Source organism: Saimiri boliviensis, chromosome 1 (genome assembly GCF_048565385.1).
Source record: "Saimiri boliviensis isolate mSaiBol1 chromosome 1, mSaiBol1.pri, whole genome shotgun sequence".
NCBI classification, from domain to species: domain Eukaryota; kingdom Metazoa; phylum Chordata; class Mammalia; order Primates; family Cebidae; genus Saimiri; species Saimiri boliviensis.
Window position 1 is genome coordinate 227,387,464 of NC_133449.1, and position 7,990 is coordinate 227,395,453.

At 40.8% G+C, this 7,990-nt stretch overlaps 1 pseudogene; it reads left to right on the forward strand.

The window, feature by feature from the left end:
* The first annotated feature begins 953 nt into the window (after nucleotides 1-953).
* LOC120365900 (small nucleolar RNA U13) lies at nucleotides 954-1,045 on the forward strand (annotated as a pseudogene).
* The last annotated feature ends 6,945 nt before the right edge of the window (nucleotides 1,046-7,990 follow it).

Here is a 7,990-nt window from a genome sequence, read left to right on the forward strand (position 1 = left end):
CAAACTCATTTTTCTTCCTCACCTTGCTTCAGTCAGCTCAAAATCCTCTTCAAGTAACCTTTCTCTCCCTTCACTCCAGTCTATTCTCCTCCTTCTTCAAACCCCTCTTCTGTCTTCCAGATGAAGCGACCTCCTATCTTCCTGAAAGATTCATTTTCTCCTCTAAGGCTTTTTCCTTGACCATCACAACCATCTCAGAAATGCCCAGTGTCAGCGATGACTGATGACAGAAACTAATCTCCTTCCCTGCTTTCGGTTGGCTCTGCTTTCTCAAATTCCATTCTCAGTGTAAATGCCCTCTATTTAAATTGAGAGTTCCATCAGCGGACTGGCCTCCCTCATCTAATTTGTTATTTGCAGCATCATTGCTATTTATGGGTGTGGTACAGTAGGCATTAACGTGCCAGGTTCTTGCTCTAGAAAGATGGCATGGGGGACCGACTTTCCTAGCATGCCCACCGGAGTTGTCTGCTGAGTTTAAAGAGAATGGGGATGAGCCATCACACATTTTCTCCTCTGTCATCCTGCCCACAGGAATACATTTGAGAAAGAGGTATCATAGCTCCCCTCTGTCCCTGGGGAATAATGTTACCCTTTGGCTTCTTTCTACATCCCTTCCTGTACCCCTCAGCTCCTGATATGCCTATTCGAAAGCAACTCATTTCCAGAAAGTGGCTGGCTCAAACTTTTGATACCTGAGTGATCCTGCAAACGGTAGATGTTTTAAGTAAAGTTTATTTATTTATTGACATTTATTTAAATGGATTTCAATTCATAGAGTTTCTTTCAAGTCCTCTTGGTTACCCTTTCTTGCTATGCAAATTATAACCACAATCTATTGCACAGTCACTATGTACTAGTCTCTAGGCTAAGTGCTTCTAAGTATATGTCTTTACAACAGTCCTGCAATTACACAATCCCTATTTTATGGTTGAGAAAATTTGGCATCTGAGATCTTTTTGTAGTTCATGAGCATGATGATTGTGTGTTCACACACTTGTGTGAGATGTGCCACCCTTTACATCGGCACATTACCCATCTGACCTGAAAAAAAAAAAAGTTTGTCCTAGGAAGCAAAATTTGGCAAATGACAAAGCCCAGATTCAAAGGCTTCCATTTTTCTCACATGCTCCTCTAGAAATCCGCCCCCACGTAAAATTTAGTGCCCATACTACAAATTATCCCCCCTTCTCCCTTATTAGTATTCTTATTCTCTACATCTTAGTTGTCAGGAAAAAAGAAAAACAATTGTCTAACTAAATTAATTTATGCTAAGGTATTGACGATTCTTACCCTTAAAAGAAGAGTTTGTCAGCTCAAGCAAATTGTTACTTTGTAGAAGATATGAAAAAAAATCTTAGAGGGGTGCCTTTTTATACTTGGCCCAAGTCACCAAAAGCTCCCCTATTCCAACATATGTACAAGCTCATACATACACACACACACACACACACACACACACACACACACACATCCCTGAAGAATAAGAGGTTGACAATTTGAAATTTACTTTGTGCTGACCCCAGATTTCACCAGTCGAGCTAAGTGGCTCAGAAAGTATTGACAAACTAAGACGTGAGCCTTGGCTTATATATGGGATTCAAGGTTAATTTTAATATAGTCTACTCAAAGAGCTACTGGTCTTTCAAATTAGCCATAGAATAAAGGACAATTTATATTCAATAACTCAAGTTTAGCCAGTGGAGAAAAATTATTTGGAAAGAGAACTGCCAAGAGACCTGACAGAGATACTACGTCAATACACAGTCTTTTCTTCTTTCAAACTCTTTTTCTGACACTTGCTAATCCTTTCCAAAGTCTGCTATTCAAAACCTTGAATCATGTATGTAAAGGCTATATAACTATATATCTAATCACATCCTGGAGTCTCTTTAAAAAGCATTTTATTTAAAATTATGCAAGGAATGCACAATTACAGGCTCACCATAAAAAACATTAGAACATATAGAAAAATATACAGTTAAAAATAAAAATTGCTTATCACCTTCATTCCCATTTTATTTCTTCCCTCCAAATAAACTATCATTCATAGTTTGTACACAGTCATACAGCTATCTGGACCTTTTTCTATTGTTTATGTACGGTTAATTTATACGTAGATTTTTTTCTTGTTTTTTTTTTTTTAATGTGATTGAGTTTATCCAAAATATTATCAGATTTACCTTGATAGTTCCATGTCAGTATGTATAGACAAGTGCCTTGTTCTTTCTAATAGCTGTATAATATTCTATTTTTATAGATGTATAATAATCTATATAACCATTTTTTGATTGGTATATTTTTGGGTGTTTCCAAATTTTTGCCATCACTGGTATTACTGCCTAAACAGAATATTTTATGGAATAGAGTCCTAGAAGAAGAATTTCTAGTCAAAGGCTTCCTAAATTTCTTTTAACAATTACATTAGTTTCTAAAGTTGGCCTCATTCAGAGTCTCACGGGAATGATTAGATGAATTAAGACGTAAATCCAGAAGAGCAAGATCTTTCCAACTCTGGGATACTGATATAAAATAATGGCTTTAGAAACAAATTATATATATTCTTATAGCACACTATACACCAATGCACTTCTAAGTAAGACACTTCCTAGAAATAGACCTTGTATCAAGTTAGAGTTGAAAGGCATCCTAGGTATAGTGGAAAAAGGCAATAATAACAATGATAATAAGGTAGCATTTATGGAGCACCTGGTTTGTGCCAAGTATTGCCCCTCTGCCTGATTATTTCGTTTAATCCTCCCAAACGATGTGAACCACCATGCTTTAGAAAGTTCATATGTTCTCGGGCAAGTTCTTTCATCTCTTTAGGCTTTGGTTTCTTCCTTCTGCTGTGTAAAAAAGCAGCTTACTCTGGCACTGGCTCTTGAAAGTCATTCATGTGTATCTCTTCCCAGCTTGTTCAAATGTGGGTTAAATGGCTTAAAGATAGCCATGGTGGAGGTATTTGTATCTTGGAAATTGGCAAAGGCTACAAATCAGGGTTTCCTTGGACCAGCAAGCTAATCCTAACACCAAACCCCTAACCTTCATGTGCAGGACCAGCCCTAAGCTGTTCCATTTCACGTCCATATATCCAACATCACTTCCATCCACCAATATTTAAATTCAGATTAGGTGTCTCAACTTCTGGTGCATTACTTCCCTCCCTTACCTACCCCTCATTGCCCAGATACCAACTCTTCCCCTCATCCCTCCCACATGTCCTTGAGTGGGAGAATAGGAGAGGTGGAAATAGAAACCAGTGGTTTAATGCCAATCACACTTTCTTGTATATATTTCACAGCACACATTAGCAAATAATTTTATTAATTCAGGGGGCTTATGGGGAAAATAGGTACTGGATTTGTATCCCATACCAAACTGCTACTCTTCATCAGAAAGAAGTAATCAAGCCAGGTGCTGTGGCTCACACCTGTAATCCCAGAACTTTGAGAGGCCAAGGCAAGTGGAGCACCTGAGGTCAAGAATTCAAGACCAGCCTGGCCAACATAACTAAAAATACAAAAATTAGCCTGGTGTGGTGGCACATGCCTGTAATCCCAGCTACTCTGGAGGCTGAGGTCCAAGAATTGCTTGAACCTGGGAGGTGAAGATTGCAGTGAGCTGAGATCATACCACTGCACTGCAACCTGGGCAAAGGAGTGGGATTTCTGCAAAGGAAGAAAGAGAGGAAGGAAGGGAGGAAGGGAGGGAGGGAAGGAAAGGAAGGAAGGAAGAAGGAAGGAAGGATAGAAGAAAGGAAAGAAGGAAGGAAGGAAGGAAGGAATCAGAGTGTGGATGGTGAGTGTCATTCTGGGGCTCCATGTCCCATTCTGCAATATCGGTTGCATCCATGTTAGCATCTTGAACCAGTCCTCCCTGGTTAAATATTTACCCACTACGGAACTGCTTGTTATGAAGCTTCAATTAAATAATTTATGCATTTGTGCCTGGCACTTAGCAGATATCCCACAATGTTAATTCTTTTTTTTTTTTTTTTTTTTTTTTTTTTTTTTTTTTTTTTGAGACGGCATTTTGCTCTTGCTGCCCAGGCTGGAATGCAATGACGTGATCTAGGCTCACTGCAACGTCTGCCTCCTGGGGTCAAGCGATTTCTCCTGCCTCAGCCTCCCGAGTAGCTGGGATTACAGCCTCCCGAGTAGCAAAAAAATAATTTTTGCATTTTGAACTGCTGACCTCAGGTGATCTGCCTGCCTCGGCTTCCCAAAGTGCTGGGATTACAGGCTTGAGCCACCACATCTGACCAACAAAGTTAATTCTTTTGTTTATTTGGATGAGGAATCTGGAGTCCAGAATATTAGAATTTATTCCTCCTATGTAGCTGTAATTTTGTGTCCTGTGACAAATCTTTTCTTGTCCCTCCCCTCCCCTGCCATTTCTGTTCTTTTGTATCCAGTGCTCTACTTTTCACTTCTATGAGATAAATCTTTTTTTAGCTTCAACATATGACTGAAAACATGTGGTGTTTAACTTTCTGTTCCTGGATTATTTCACTTAACATAATGTTCTCTACTTCCATCCATGTTGCCACAAATGATAGGATTTCATTCTTTTTCATGGCTGAATAGTATTTCATTGTGTATATATGTTACATTTCCTTTATCCATTCATCTGTTGTTGGACACTTAGGTTGATTCCATGTCTTGGTTATTGTGAATAGTGCTGTAATAAATATGAATGTGCAGATGTCTCTTCAATATGCCTATTTCCCTTCCTTTGGATAAATGCCCAGTAGAGGGATTGCTGAATTACATGTGAATCTGGGTCCTGGACTTTTCATTGTTTAGATTTTTTTTATTACTGATTCAGTCTTATTACGTGTTATTGATCTGTTTAGAATGTTTATTACTTCTTAGTTCAATCTTGGTAAATTGTATGCGTTCAGATATTTGTTCATTTCTTTTAGAGTTTCCCATTTATTGATGTGTAATTGTTCATAGTGGTCAATAATCATCCTTTGTATTTCTGTGGTATCTATTGTGATACCTCCCTTTTCATTTCTGATTTTATTTATTTGAGTATTCATTCTTTTTTTTCAATTAGTCTAGCTATTGGGTTGTCAGTTTTCTCTTTTCAAAGAACAATTTTCAATTTCATTAATATTTTGTATTTTTTTAGTCTCAATTTTATTTATTTCTACTCTGACCTTTATTATTTCTTTTCTTCTACCAATTTTAGATTTGGCTTGTATTTGCTTTTCTAGTTCCTTGAGGTGCATCGTTAGGCTGTTTGTTAGGTTGTGTCTTTCTGGTCTTTTGACACAGGCATTTGTTGCTGTGAAATTGCTGCTTAATATTGCTTTTGCTGTGTCCTACAGGTATATTGTGTTTCTATTTTCATTTGTTTTAAAAAAATTTTTAATTTCATTCTGAATTTCTATCCTTTACCCACTGGTCATTCAGGAGCCTGTTAATTTCCATGTATGTATATAGTTTCAAAGTTAATCTTTGAAATTTGTTATTGATTTCAAGTTTTATTTCATTTTGATCAGCTATGATTTTGATTTAAAAAAATTTTTGAGACTTGCTCCCTGTCCTAACATGTGGTCAATCCTGGAGAATGTTACCAAAAAATGTGTATTCTGCAGCTGTTGGGTGAAATGTTCTGTAAATGTCTGTTAGATGCATTTGGTCTATGGTGCGGTTTAAATCCAATATTTCAGTGTGGCTCATTCCAGTAATCCCAGCACTTTGGGAGGCCGAGGCAGGTAGATCACGAGATCAGGAGTTCAAGACCACCCTGGCTCATATGGTGAAACCCCATCTCTACTTAAAAAAAAAAAAAATTATATATATATATATATATACACACAAAAATTAGCCTGATTTTGTTAAATTGTTTATCTTTATTCTCTGATTTCTCACTAAATTTCCTTAAGACTATTATTTTGCATTATTTTCTGGCATTTCATGTATCTCCTTATGATTAGGTAATAAGAACCACCATCATGAAAGCATGCAAAACTGTAAAACCCATTGGTAGAACCAAAGGAGAAAGAGTAATAACCCTGAATAATACTGGAGAATTATTGTGTTCCTTTGGAGATGCCGTAATTTCTTGCTTTTTCATGTTTGATGTTTCTCTATGTTGGTTTCTACTCATCTGGTGAAAGATTCATCTCTTCTGGTTTTATGGAGTAGATTTTGTAGGGAAAGACTTAGGCATATAAACGGGTCTTGAGGTGTTGCTTTGGTTGGGTGCATTGGCTTTAGTTCTAGCTGAATGCACGGGCGTAGTCTCCATGTAGTTTCCTTAGCTGTAATTCATACTAGTGATGTTTTCAAGTGTCCCAGTATCCTATAATGAGACAGTTTGTAGTGAGGGTGGTGTGGCTTTGTCAGGAGTGGGCTTGGGTTATTTCTTATAACAGAGATGTGTGCATAAATCACAGTGGGTCAGCCAACCTGGGGCTGCGTTAGGGGATATAGAGCTCCTTAGCCAGGAGCAGGTGCATGCCGTTGCTTGGCCAGCATAGAGGTGTACCTGGCAGGAGCAGCCACTGGGGCAATTTCTCAGTCCTGGGACATGAGCACACAGCTGCTCAACTGGCTTAAGGGCGTGTTTGCCAGGGGCGAACCATGGGGCTGTTTCTTAGGTGCACGATGCGTTTGCGGGGCTTCTTGGCTAGCATGGAGACATGTCTGCTGGTGGTGGCTCACTTGGCTGCTTCCCAAGCTCAAGATGCAGACGCATGCCTGCTTTATTGGCCTGGGGGCATTTTTCCTGGGAGTGGCTTGTGGGGCTGCTTCTCAAGCCCGAGACACAGGCACACAGCTGGTTGGTTGGCCTGGTGTGCCCACCATGGGTGGTTCATGGGGCTGTTTCTAGGGCCTGGGATGCGGGTCCTGGGTGGCTTAGCTGGTCTGGGGGTAAATCTTCCTGGGGCAGCCCCATGGAGCTATTTCTCAGATTACCATTGTGGGCAAGGGGCAATGGGCAGGCTGGGGGCTTGTCTGCAGGGGACTGGGCACTGTGGGGATGGTTCCCAGGCCCTAGGCAGATGCATGTAGTCACTCCATCAGCCCAAGAGCATGTCAGTTGCTAGGCTTGAAGGCGTCTTCTGTTCAGGGACAGAGTGAGCAACAGTTTGGCTAGTTCAATGGCAGGTTTTCTCTGGGCACGATTGCTAGACTGTTTCTCCAACTGGAAGACTGTTCCTGCAACTGGCGGTGGGAATTGGTTTCCCTGCTAAACAGGACCAGTAACAGCTGATCCTGGGCCCAGGCTCCATGCAGCTGGAATTATGACATTCAGCCACCTGTGTAGGCTGGTGGAATGAATATGGAACCCTCATGCTGGAGAGGGGTGGTGGCTACTGGCCTCCAGAGGTGGCTCTGGTCACAAAATGGTGCCATGCTGCAGCAGCCTGGCTCACAGAGGGTGCGTGAGGAGTGGGGAGTGCATACTTTATGCTTCGAATGCAGGGAAATGCAGCAGTGTGGATTCCCACCAACTCTTCAAACTGAGCTCAGGGCTTGTGAGGGCAACAGGATTCTACTGTAGCAGGGACTTTGGGTGTTTGTGGTAGCAATGAGGGCTGGTGGAGTTTCCTGCTTACCCTTTCCCCACAGCGGGAAGTCCCTCCTGACTCCAGGTAGCTCTGATCCAATCAGGGAATACGGGGCTGCAGAGGCTGGGTGCCTCCACGATGGCCTCCTAGACGTCCAGGCCCTACAGGTGTGTCTCCACGCCCCTGCTGTCCTCCGCTACACTCCTTTTGGCACTCCAGTCAACTCTTCTCTGTTTATTCATTGCCTTGGTCCTTTCTTGTGGGAGGAACAAGTGCCAGCCATCTCTAGTAAGCCATCTTGCTGATCTACTCTATAATGATCACCTTATGTGTCACCTTGTCTGGGCCAGGACACCCAAATATATGAGTAAACATTATTCTGGATGTTTCTGTGACAGTGTTTGTGAATGCAATGTACATTTAAATTGTTGAACTTTGAATAAAGTATATTGCCCTTCA